Source organism: Haematobia irritans, chromosome 1 (assembly GCF_050003625.1).
Source record: "Haematobia irritans isolate KBUSLIRL chromosome 1, ASM5000362v1, whole genome shotgun sequence".
NCBI lineage: Eukaryota > Metazoa > Arthropoda > Insecta > Diptera > Muscidae > Haematobia > Haematobia irritans.
In genome coordinates, this window is record NC_134397.1 from 255,436,415 (window position 1) to 255,449,588 (window position 13,174).

Genomic DNA, 13,174 nt, shown 5'->3' on the forward strand with positions numbered 1-13,174 from the left:
TTGTTAAATTTATTTGGGCAAAGCCCTATAGACTGCAAGATGATTGGATGGACGCCCGTTTCGGAATTACCACATTTCACATGTTTGCAACACCCAGACGAGATAGACATATAGTTTCTTTGGCAATAATGCTCAGGGATGGCCCTTGAGCATGGTTACCACAGTTGGTAGGACTCTACCAAAAATTATAGATTTGTTACTGTTTGGTAGATTGGTAGAATGGAAATAAAACTGGAAAAAATTTTCTATGGAAATAAAATTTTGACAAAATTTTCTTTAGAAATAAAATTTGACAAAATTTTAAATAGAAATTAAATTTGACAAAATTTTAAATAGAAATAAAATTTTGAAAAAATTTTCGTTAAAAATAAAATTTTGACAAAATTTTATTTAGAAATAAAAATTTGACAAAATTTTCTATAAAAATAAAATTTTGACAAAATTTTCTATAAAAATAAAATTTTGACAAAATTTTCTATAAAAATAAAATTTTGACAAAATTTTCTATAAAAATAAAATTTTGACAAAATTTTCTATAGAAATAAAATTTTGGAAGAATTTTCTATAGAAATAAAATTTTGACAAACTTTTCTGTAGAAATAAAATTTTGACAAAATTATCTGTAGAAATAAAATTTTGACAAAATGTTCTATAGAAATAAAATTTTGACAAAATTTTTTATAGAAATAAAATTTTGACAACATTTTCGTTAGAAATAAAATTTTGACAAAATTTTCTTTAGAAATAAAAATTTGACAAAATTTGCTTTAGAAATAAAAATTTGAGAAAATTTTCAATAGAAATACAATTTTGACAAAATTTTCTTTAGAAATAAAATTTGACAAAAGTTTAAATAGAAATAAAATTTTGAAAAAATTTTCTATAGAAATAAAATTTTGACAAAATTTTCTGTAGAAATAAAATTATGACAAAATTTTCTATAGAAATAAAATTGTGGCAAAATTTTCTATAGAAATAAAATTTTGACAAAATTTTTTATAGAAATAAAAATTTGACAAAATTTTCAATAGAAATGAAATTTTGAAAAAATTTTCAATAGAAATAAAATTTAAAAAAAATCTCTATAGAAATAAAATTTTGACAAAATTTTCAATAGAAATAAAATTTTGGCAGAATTTTCTATAGAAACAAAATTTTGACAAACTTTTCTGTAGAAATAAAATTTTGACAAAATTTTCTGTAGAAATAAAATTTTGACAAAATGTTCTATAGAAATAAAATTTTGACAAAATTTTCAATAGAAATACAATTTTGACAAAATTTTCTTTAGAAATAAAATTTGACAAAATTTTAAATAGAAATAAAATTTTGAAAAAATTTTCTATAGAAATAAAATTTTGACAAAATTTTCTGTAGAAATAAAATTTTGAAAAAAATTTCAATAGAAATAAAATTTTGAAAACATTTTCTATAGAAATAAAATTTTTACAAAATTTTCTATAAAAATAACATTTTGGCAAAATTTTCTTTAGAAATAAAATTTTGACAAAATTTTCTTTAGAAATAAAATTTTGACAAAATTTTCGTTAGAAATAAAATTTTGACAAAATTTTCGTTAGAAATAAAAATTTGACAAAATTTTCGTTAGAAATAAAATTTTGACAAAATTTTCGTTAGAAATAAAAATTTGACAAAATTTTCAATAGAAATAAAATTTTGACAAAATTTTCAATAGAAATAAAATTTTAAAAAAATTTTCAATAGAAATAAAATTTTGAAAAAATTTTCAATAGAAATAAAATTTTGAAAAAATTTTCTATAGAAATAAAATTTTGACAAAATTTTTATTAGAAATAAAATTTTGACAAAATTTTTATTAGAAATAAAATTTTTACAAATAAAATTGTGACAAAATTTTCGTTAGAAATAAAATTTTGACAACATTTTCTTTAGAAATAAAAATTTGACAACATTTTCAATAGAAATAAAATTTTAATAAAATTTATTTTTAATAAAATTTTGACAAAATTTTCTATAGAAATAAAATTTTGACACAATTTTCTTTAGAAATAAAATTTGACAAAATTTTAAATAGAAATAAAATTTTGAAAAAAATTTCTATAGAAATAAAATTTTGACAAAATTTTCCGTAGAAATAAAATTTTGACAAAATTTTTTATAGAAATAAAATGATGACAAAATTGTCTATAGAAATAAAATTTTGGCAAAATTTTCTATAGAAATAAAAGTTTGACAAAATTTTTTATAGAAATAAAATTTTGACCAAATTTTCAATAGAAATAAAATTTTGATAAAATTTTCTATAGAAATAATATTATGACAAAATTGTCTATAGAAATAAAATTTTGGCAAAATTTTCTATAGAAATAAAATTTTGGCAAAATTTTCTATAGAAATAAAATTTTGACAAAATTTTTTATAGAAATAAAAATTTGACAAAATTTTCAATAGAAATACAATTTTGAAAAAATTTTCAATAGAAATAAAATTTTGAAAAAAATTTCTATAGAAATAAAATTTTGACAAAATTTTCTGTAAAAATAAAATTTTGACAAAACTTTCATTAGAAATAAATTTTTGACAAAATTTTCTTTACAAATAAAATTTTGACAACATTTTCTATAAAAAAAAATTTTGACAACATTTTCTATAAAAATAAAATATTGAAAAAATTTTCTATAGAAATAAAATTTTGACAAAATTTTCTATAGAAATAAAATTTTGGCAAAATTTTCTTTAGAAATAAAATTTTGACAAAATTTTCTATAATTTTTTTTTGTAGAATTTTCTCCAAATTTTGATAAATAATTTTTTGCATATCAGGCGAAAGATACATATGGGAGCTATATCTAAATCTTAACCGATTTCAATCAAATTTGACATACTAGACTATAGTACCAATTTTTATCCTTGTGGAAAATTTCGAGAAAAGAAGGGTAAAACTATAGCATCTGGGTAAATATTAGTGCACATCGGGCGAAAGATATATATGGGAGCTATATCTAAATCGCAATTTAAATTCAATCGACTTCAAATTTGGCATAATTATGTGTTTTGTGGTAGAATAGAACCCCATTGTTTTTGGAAAAAATCGGTTCAGATTTAGATATAGCTCCCATATATATCTTTCGCACAATATACACTTATATGACCCCAGAATACGGTTAACACTCGAGGTTAAAATAATCTATCAAAATTCAGACAAAAATTTAGCAAAAACTTACCAAACTAAAAAAAAAAAATATTATGAAAAATTTTACATATATAGAAAACTTTGTCAAAATTTTATTTCCATGGAAAATTTTGTCAAAATTTTATTTCCATGGGAAATTTGTCAAAATTTTATTTCTATAGAAAACTTTGTCAAAATTTTATTTCTATAGAAAATTGTGTCAAAATTTTATATCTATAGAAAATTTTGTCAAAATTTTATTTCTGTAGAAAATTTTGTTAAAATTTTTCCTCTGTTGGTTAAGCTACACTTGTAATTTAGTCAATGCATGGCTTTAAGCTGAAATCAAAAAAACAACAACAAAGATTAAAGAACAAAACCAACACTAACAAAACAAAACGAATGAAAGAAGAGGAAGCACGCTCAGAATAAACCCAGCCAACTGCACTCGAATCGATGATTTGACGGTGGCAAATGAAAACAGATATGTTTGTACGAATTTGTTTCGGCATAAGCCGGCTATCATGTAAAACCTTTTTTCGGAAGGTTCAAGTGTGGTTCATTGTTGGGTTTAATGAACTGCCTGAATTTATTCCTATAATTGGTCGACAGTTTTGCTGTAAGTAGAGGATGCTGATGAGGAATGTGGTAATTCGGAAACGTGCGTCCATCCAACCATCTTGCAGTCTATAGGGCTTTGCCCAAATAAATTTGACAAACATTATTTTCCTCTGTTGGTTAAGCTACAATTGTAGTTTAGTCAATGCATGGTTTTAGGCTGAAATCAAAAAAACCAACGACAATGATTAAAGAACAAACCCAACAATAACAAAACAAAACGAATGAAAAATTTTATTTCTATACTTTTGTCAAAATTTTACTTCTATAGACAATTTTGTCAAAATGTTATTTCTATAAAAAATTTTTCCAAAATTTTATTTCTATAGAAAATTTTGTCGAAATTTTATTTGTATAGAAAATTTTGTCAAAATTGTATTTCTATAGAAAATTGTGTCAAAATTTTATTTCTATAGAAAATTTTGTCAACACTCTATTTCTATAGAAAATTTTTCCAAAATTTTATTTCTATAGAAAATTTTGTCAACATTTTATTTCTATAAAAAAATTTTCCAAAATTTTATTTCTATAGAAAATTTTGTTAACATTTTATTTCTATAGACAATTTTGTCAAAATTTTATTTCTATCGAAAATTTTGTCAAAATTTTATTTATATAGAAAATTTTTCCAAAATTTTATTTCTATAGAAAATTTTGTCAACATTTTGTTTCTATAAAAAAATTTTCCAAAATTTTATTTCTATAGAAAATTTTGTTAACATTTTATTTCTATAGACAATTTTGCCAAAATTTTATCTCTATAGAAAATTTTGTCAAAATTTTATTTCTTTAGAAAATTTTTTCAAAATGTTCTTTATATAGAAGATTTTGTCAAAAGTGTAATTCTATAGAAAATTTTGTCAAAATTTTATTTCTATAGAAAATTTTGTCAAAATTTTATTTCTATAGAAAATTTTGTCAAAATTTTATTTCTATAGAAAATTTTGTCAACATTTTATTTCTATAAAAAATTTTGTCAAAATTTTATTTCTATAAAAAACTTTTTCCAAAATTTTATTTCTATAGAAAATTTTGTTAACATTTTATTTCTATAGAAAATTTTGCCAAATTTTATTTCTATAGAAAATTTTGTCAAAATTTTATTTCTTTAGAACATTTTTTCAAAATGTTCTTTATATAGAAGATTTTGTCAAAAGTGTAATTCTATAGAAAATTTTGTCAAAATTTTATTTCTATAGAAAATTTGGTCGAAATTGTATTTCTATAGAACATTTGGTCAAAATTTTATTTCTGTAGAAAATTTTGTCAAAATTTTATTTCTATAGAAAATTTTGTCAACATTTTTTTTCTATAAAAAATTTTGTCAACATTTTATTTCTATAGAAAATTTTGTCAAAATGTTATTACTATGGAGAATTTTGTCAAAATGTTATTTCTATAGAAAATTTTGTCAAAATGTTATTTCTTTAGAAAATGTTATTTCTTTAGAAAATTTTATTTCTATAGAAAATTTTATAGAAATTAAAAATTTTGCCGAAAATTTATAGAAATAAATTTTTTTTTTCAAAATTTTATTTCTATTGAAAATTTTTCCAAATTTTATTTCTATAGAAAATTTTGTCAAAATTCTATTTCTATAAAAAATGTTTTCAAAATTTTATTTCTATAGAAAATTTTGTCAAAATTTTATTTATATAGAAAATTTTGTCAAAATTTTATATCTATAGAACATTTTGTCAAAATTTTATTTATATAAAAAATTTTATTTCTATAGAAAATTTTGTGAAAATTTTATTTCTATGGAAAATTTGTGAAGTACTTCCCAGTTGGAGAAGAATAATTTGCAAATTCTACCAAAACATCAAGAATTCTACCAATCTAAAATTAAAATCACCATTGCTTAGTCGAAAAATTTTAAAAATGAGTTCCTATACTTCTACTGCATATCTATCGACCGATTAATCATAAATGAAATTTTGCGAAGTTGCCTAAAAATTGGATCAGATTTAAATATTTCCCAGTTTTTACTAAGATTGTGTTCCAGCCCAGGGGCATTAGCCGATTTATTTCTAGAGATTTTGTAGAAGTCGAATAATTTATATGAAAAACTAATACCATCAACAAATTTGGTATACTATAGTCGACCACGCTCGACTTTAGATTTTCCTTACTTGTTTTCCTTTCTTTTCCCATGCAGTCTTAGAGGTGATGATTAAGATTCCTTTATGTTAAAACTCTAACAAAAATGGTTTTTCTAAATCTATAAACTGAAGTCGTCTATATCTATATCTAGAAGTTATCTTTTGGAAGTACACAATGTGAACTGATCTTCATGAGAGACGACTATGTTTCCTCAAGTTCACCGTTGGACACGTCCGAATTTATATTTTTATACCCTCCATAGGATGGGGGTATATTAACTTTGTCATTCCGTTTGTAACACATCGAAATATTGCTCTAAGACCCCATAAAGTATATATTCTGCGTCGTGGTGAAATTCTGAGTCGATCTGAGCATGTCTGTCCGTCCGTCTGTTGAAATCACGCTAACTTCCGAACGAAACAAGCTATCGACTTGAAATTTGGCACAAGTAGTTGTTATTGATGTAGGTCGGATGCAATTGTAAATGGGCCATATGGGTCCACTTTTACGTATAGCCCCATATAAACTTGCGATTGCTCTAAGAGAAGCAAATTTCATCCGATCCGGCTGAAATTTGGTACATGATGTTAGTATGTGGTCTCTAACAACCATGCAAAAATTGATCCATATCGGTCCATAATTACATATAGCCCCCATATAAACCGATCCCCCGATTTGGCTTGCGGAGCCTCTAAGAGAACCAGATTTCATCCGATCCGGCTGAAATTTGGTACATGGTGTTAGTATATGGTCTCTAACAACCATGCAAGAATTGGTCCATATCGGTCCATAATTATATATAGCCCCCATATAAATCGATCCCCAGATTTGTCCTCCGGAGCCTTTTGGAGGAGCAAAATTCATCCGATCCGGTTGAAATTTGGTACGTGGTGTTAGTATATGGTCTCTAACAACCATGCAAGAATTGGTCCATATCTGCCCATAATTATATATAGCCCCCATATAAATCGATCCCCAGATTTGTTCTCCGGAGCCTCTTGGTGGAGCAAAATTCATCCGATCCGTTTGAAATTTGGAACGTGGTGTTAGTATAAGGCCGCTAATACCCTTCCCAAAATTGGTCCATATCGGTCTATTGTTATATATAGCCGATTCCCAATCACAAAAAAATTGGTCCATATCGGTTCATAATCATGGTTGCCACTCGAGCCAAAAATAATTTACCAAAATTTTATTTTTATAGAAAACAATGTCAAAATGTTATTTCTATATAAAATTTTGTCAAAATTTTATTTCTATAGAAAATTTTTCCCAAATTTTACTATAGAAAATGTCAAAATTTTATTTTGTAAAAATTTTATTTTTATAGAAACTTTGAACTTAATTATATACGTATTTAATCGGCCTTTTTTAGTTTAATATATACCACGTATGGACTATGTGGTATATATTACGGTGTTAGGAAGTTTTAAGATACCTTGCCATCGGCAAGTGTTACCGCAACCCAAGAAATTCGATTGTGGATGACAGTCTTCAGTAGAAGTTTCTACGCAATCCATGGTGGAGGGTACATAAGCTTCGGCCTGGCCGAACTTACGGCCGTATATACTTGTTATAAAATCATTCATATATTCACTCATATTTTTATATGAATTAACACCTAGAAATATGCTTTGTTTCGCCCAACTATTGAATAAAATTTCAAGCGAAATAAGATGAGAAATATTTAAGAGAATTTCTCTTCTTGAAAATTCGTGTTATCTTAAGAGAATCTCTTAAATAAACAAAAGATATACATATAACAAACCTACCACAATATGATCGCCAACCCGCCCCTCCCCACCCACACAATGCTTGGCTGATGTTTGTTATTTTCATTCGAAGCAATTTGCGTATCACAAACGTAAACAACAAACTTCTGGTTTTCTTTTCTCATTAACACCTTTGCGTTGACATCTCATTTGTAATCTGATGTTGAGTAAGAGTGTAAGCCCATGCTCTCATTTTGATTTGTCCACATAGTACTCTAAGAAAATAATTCATTAACACATATTCCTTTATTTATTTTTACTTTTTCATTCAATGAAGAAGAAGACGAAACAATATCTTTTATCACATATAGAGCGTTGTATAGGCTAAGTAAAATACGTTTTTTTATTATCTTCATCTTTTGATACCAAAGGCAAATTAGTTCCTCTTTAGCGATAAAGCATTTCACATCGGTAAAAAAAAGCAAATTTTATCGCAATATTCGATTGGTCTACTCACCGGCGAGATAGCCAAAAGTAGTGAATTCGTAGAATTTTTTAATCGAGACGTTTTCGGTTGGTTCTAAAGAAAATGTATTCAAATATTAATTAATTAAATTAAACATCATCCCAAAAATTATTGTATATCGTTGAAAAGAAAAAAGTGACTGATTTTTGTGTGTGCGTGTGTGTGAATTTCTATTCGATTCTGATAATTGAGTCCTAGTAATGCCCATATTTTCTATATAAAGGGTGATTTGTTAAGAGCTTGATAACTTTTTTTAAAAAAAAAACGCATAAAATTTGCAAAATCTCATCGGTTCTTTATTTGAAACGTTAGATTGGTCCATGACATTTACTTTTTGAAGATAATTTCATTTAAATGTTGACCGCGGCTGCGTCTTAGGTGGTCCATTCGGAAAGTCCAATTTTGGGCAACTTTTTCGAGCATTTCGGCCGGAATAGCCCGAATTTCTTCGGAAATGTTGTCTTCCAAAGCTGGAATAGTTGCTGGCTTATTTCAGTAGACTTTAGACTTGACGTAGCCCCACAAAAAATAGTCTAAAGGCGTCAAATCGCATGATCTTGGTGGCCAACTTACCGGTCCATTTCTTGAGATGAATTGTTCTCCGAAGTTTTCCCTCAAAATGGCCATAGAATCGCGAGCTGTGTGTCATGTAGCGCCATCTTGTTGAAACCACATGTCAACCAAGTTCAGTTCTTCCATTTTTGGCAACAAAAAGTTTGTTAGCATCGAACGATAGCGATCGCCATTCACCGTAACGTTGCGTCCAACAGCATCTTTGAAAAAATACGGTCCAATGATTCCACCAGCGTACAAACCACACCAAACAGTGCATTTTTCGGGATGCATGGGCAGTTCTTGAACGGCTTCTGGTTGCTCTTCACTCCAAATGCGGCAATTTTGCTTATTTACGTAGCCATTCAACCAGAAATGAGCCTCATCGCTGAACAAAATTTGTCGATAAAAAAGCGGATTTTCTGCCAACTTTTCTAGGGCCCATTCACTGAAAATTCGACGTTGTGGCTCGTTAGTAAGTCTATTCATGATGAAATGTCAAAGCATACTGAGCATCTTTCTCTTTGACACCATGTCTGAAATCCCACGTGATCTGTCAAATACTAATGCATGAAAATCCTAACCTCAAAAGAATCACCCTTTATTAGCATTACTTATTATTAATATTATTATATGTGTCAATAATTTAAATGAATAAACAAATGATGAAATTAAATTCATGTGACTGATTTGTATATGGAACAAAGAATATACCCGAATAATATACAGGTGAATATTTTTATATAGAAAATTTTCCATATCGTTTTGCGATTTATAAATATATCATTAATAAATTAATTTGCATTAATTGTTTTTTATAAAAGCTATAAATATGACAAGATGTAACAAGTACATACGGTCGTATGTTCGGCCAGGCCGAATCTTAGGTACCCTCCACCATGGATTGCGTAGGAACTTCTACTAAAGGCTGTCATCCACAATCGAATTACTTGCGGTGCGGTAACACTTGCCGATGGCAAGGTATCTTAAAAAATCCTTAACACCGTCTTCTAAATTGTAAGTTAGTCCATACGGGGGATATATTAAACCAAAAATAGGCCGATTAAAGACGTATATAAATCAGTTCGACAAATTTTTTTATAGAAATAGAATGTGACATAATATTCTATAGAAATAAAATTTTGATAAAATTTTCTGCAGAAATAAAATTTTGACAAAACTTTCTGTAGTAGTAAAATTGTCTATAGTAGTAAAATTCTATAGAAATAAAATTTTGGTAGATTATTTTTGACGATATGGACCAATTTTTGTGTGATTGCCCATTGGCTATATGTAACTATAGACCGATATGGACCAATTTTTGCATTTTTGTTAGATGCCATATACTAGCGCAATGTACCAAATTTCAAACGAATCGGATGAATTTTGCTCCTCCAAGAGGCTCCGGAGGTCAAATCTGGGGATCGGTTTATAGGGGGACAATATATATATATATATTTATGGACCGATATGGACCAATTTTTGCATGGTTGTTATAGACCATATGCTAACACCACGTACCAAATTTCAAGCGAATCGGATGAATTTTGCTCCTCCAAGAGGATCTGCAAGCCAAATTTCAACAAACGGACCGACGGACATGCTCAAATCGACTCAGAATTTCACCACGACCCAGAATATATATACTTTATGGGGCCTTAAAGCAATATTTCGATGTGTTACAAATGGAATGACAATGTTAATACACCTCCCATCCTATGGTGGAGGGTATATTAAAAGTGACCATAAAAGATGTTTTATTATTTATATGGTGTGAAGATACGAGTATTTATACCTTGCTCCACACTGTGGAACAGGGTATTATAAGTTAGTGCATATTTTTGCAACACCCAGAAGGAGACGAGATATACACATGGTGTCTTTGGCAAAAATGCTCAGGGTGGGCTCTTGAGTCGATATAGCGATGTCCGTCTGTCCGTGAACACATTTTTGTAATCAAAGTCTAGGTCGCAGTTTTAGTCCAATCGACTTGAAATTTCGCACAGGTATGTGTTTTGGCTCAGAATAGATCCCTATTGATTTTGAAAGAAATCGGTTCAGATTCAGATATAGCTCCCATATATATATTTCGCCCGATATGGACTAATACAGTCCCAGAAGCCAGAGTTTTATCCCACTTTGGTTAAAATTTTGCACAGGGAGTAGCATTGTAGCTATGCGTGCCAAATTTGGTTGAAATCGGTTCAGATTTAGATATATCTCCCATATATAGCTTTCGCCAAATTTACACTCATATGACCACAGAGGCCAATTTTTAACTCCGATTTAGTTGAAATTTTGCACAGGGAGTAGAATAAGCATTGTAGCTATGCGTGCCCAGTTTGGTTCAAATCGGTTCAGATTTAAATATAGCTCCCATATATAGCTTTCGCCCGATTTACACTCATATGACCACAGAGGCCAATTTTTAACTCCGATTTAGTTGAAATTTTGCAAAGGGAGTAGGATTAGCATTGTTTCTATGCGTGCCAAATTTGGTTCAAATCGGTTCAGATTTAGATATAGCTCCCATATATATGTTTTTCTGATTTCGACAAAAATTGTCAAAATACCATTTTCCTTGTTAAATCGCCACTGCTTTGTCGAAAAGTTGTAAAAATTACTCTAATTTTCCTAAACTTCTAATACATATATATCGAGCGATAAATCATAAATAAATTATTGCGAAGTTTCCTTAAAATTGCTTCAGATTTAAATATTTCCCATATGTTTTTATTAGCATTGTGTTCCACCCTAGTGCATCAGCCGACTTAAATTTTGAGTCTATAGATTTTGTAGAAGTCTATCAAATTCTGTCCAGATCGAGTGATATTTAAATGTATGTATTTGGGACAAACCTTTATATATAGCCCCCAACATATTTGACGGATGTAATATGGTATCGAAAATTTAGATCTACAAAGTGGTGCAGGGTATAATATAGTCGGCCCTGCCCGACTTTAGACTTTCCTTTCTTGTTTTAATTTAATAAGGTGAACCGTTTTCAAGTTATTCCAATATATGTAGTGGAAGTGCCTTATTTTTGAACATAACTGTATATCGCGAAAGTCCAGCTGATGGAAAAATACAGGTGCAGATTTGGATTAAGCGACGTCAAATTACTAAAAATTTGCTATAAATTTCAAATCAACACAAAAAATTTTCAATTTTGTTCCACTGTGTAATTGTAACGAAGATAAGGAATATCGGTCCATTTTTAGGTATAGCCGTCATACTTCAAAGTTGACCTTTTGAGTTATCGTTTCCGACAAGATATCGAAAAATAATGCATAATGTGTGACTTTTAACACATTTTCTCACGGTCCTTGTAAATTTGAAATAAATCACAGAGGTTTATATTTTGATATATTATATAAAAAAGCAACATTCCCTTTCCCGATCAAATATTTAAAATTAATTAGGGGATTTTCGTCTAGAGACCTTCCCTGAAAACTTCAAAAAACGGGGATCTTTTATTCAAGTTTCAAAATTACGGCCAAAGGTATATTTCCCGCCCCGGTCAAATATCAAGCTTCAGGATTACTACCAATGGTATATTTCCCGCCCCGGTCAAATATCAAGTTTCGAAATTACGACCAATGGTATATTTCCCGCCCCGGTCAAATTTCGTAAAAAAAATTTTTTGAGATTTCTTCTTTTCTATAGACCACCTTCCCCATTTCCTGAAAATTTAAAAAAATTGGTAATTTTCTTCAAGTTTCAAAATGATGGCCAAGGGGTAGGTTCCCCTCCTTCTAAAAATATAAAAAAATCTGGTATTCCATATTAAATTAAATACCTCCCCCACATACTTTGTAAACATCAAGTTTATCAAATATATTTATGTTTTCACAGTAGGACACAGGAGAGATTCCACTGCCCGATAAAATATCGCAAAAATAAAGTAGCAGATCTTTGTCTAGATGTCATTTTACATAAGTTCCAAGTTCCTTCAAATTTTCTTTTACTCTGGACTAATAAACATGACTGCTCATAAATGTGTAGAGTATATAAGTCGATTATATTGAATTTAATAATTTTCTTTTTTTTTAGAATAATCATCTCATTGCTTCGCTCTATAATACAAAATTATATTTTTTCTGATTGTTTTGAAATGTCAAAGTTCATCTATTCATAAAATTAATACCGCTATAAAACAATAGATTTAATTAGTAACTTGTTTTTCATTTTCATAAAGTTGTAATCGTTTTGTACAATGGTAAAACTAAAACTAGCCCCAAAGCTAACAGAAAACTGCACATTTGCACAAGGGCTGGAGAGGGGTTACAAAAAAAGGACAAAGCAAATTAAATGGCAGAAAACTGAAAGCAAGCCAAAGTCAGGCAATCTTTTCACATTGTTCATGGCCAAAGGCTAGAGAAACGAAAGCAAAGTTTCATTAACATCAACACTTCCACACATAATCATTGTCATCGCAAGACTTTAGATTTCTGGTAAATGACAGGCACATAGAGAGCTGGGATGATGGTGAGAGGAGAAAAGGGAACA

General features: G+C 28.3%; 1 protein-coding gene across 1 annotated transcript in view; it reads left to right on the top strand.

Annotated features, from left to right (window-relative positions):
- Nha2 (Na[+]/H[+] hydrogen antiporter 2) overlaps positions 1 to 13,174 on the top strand; it is a 328,883-nt gene that overhangs the window by 105,593 nt on the left and 210,116 nt on the right. The gene's annotated exons all lie outside the window — the stretch shown is intronic.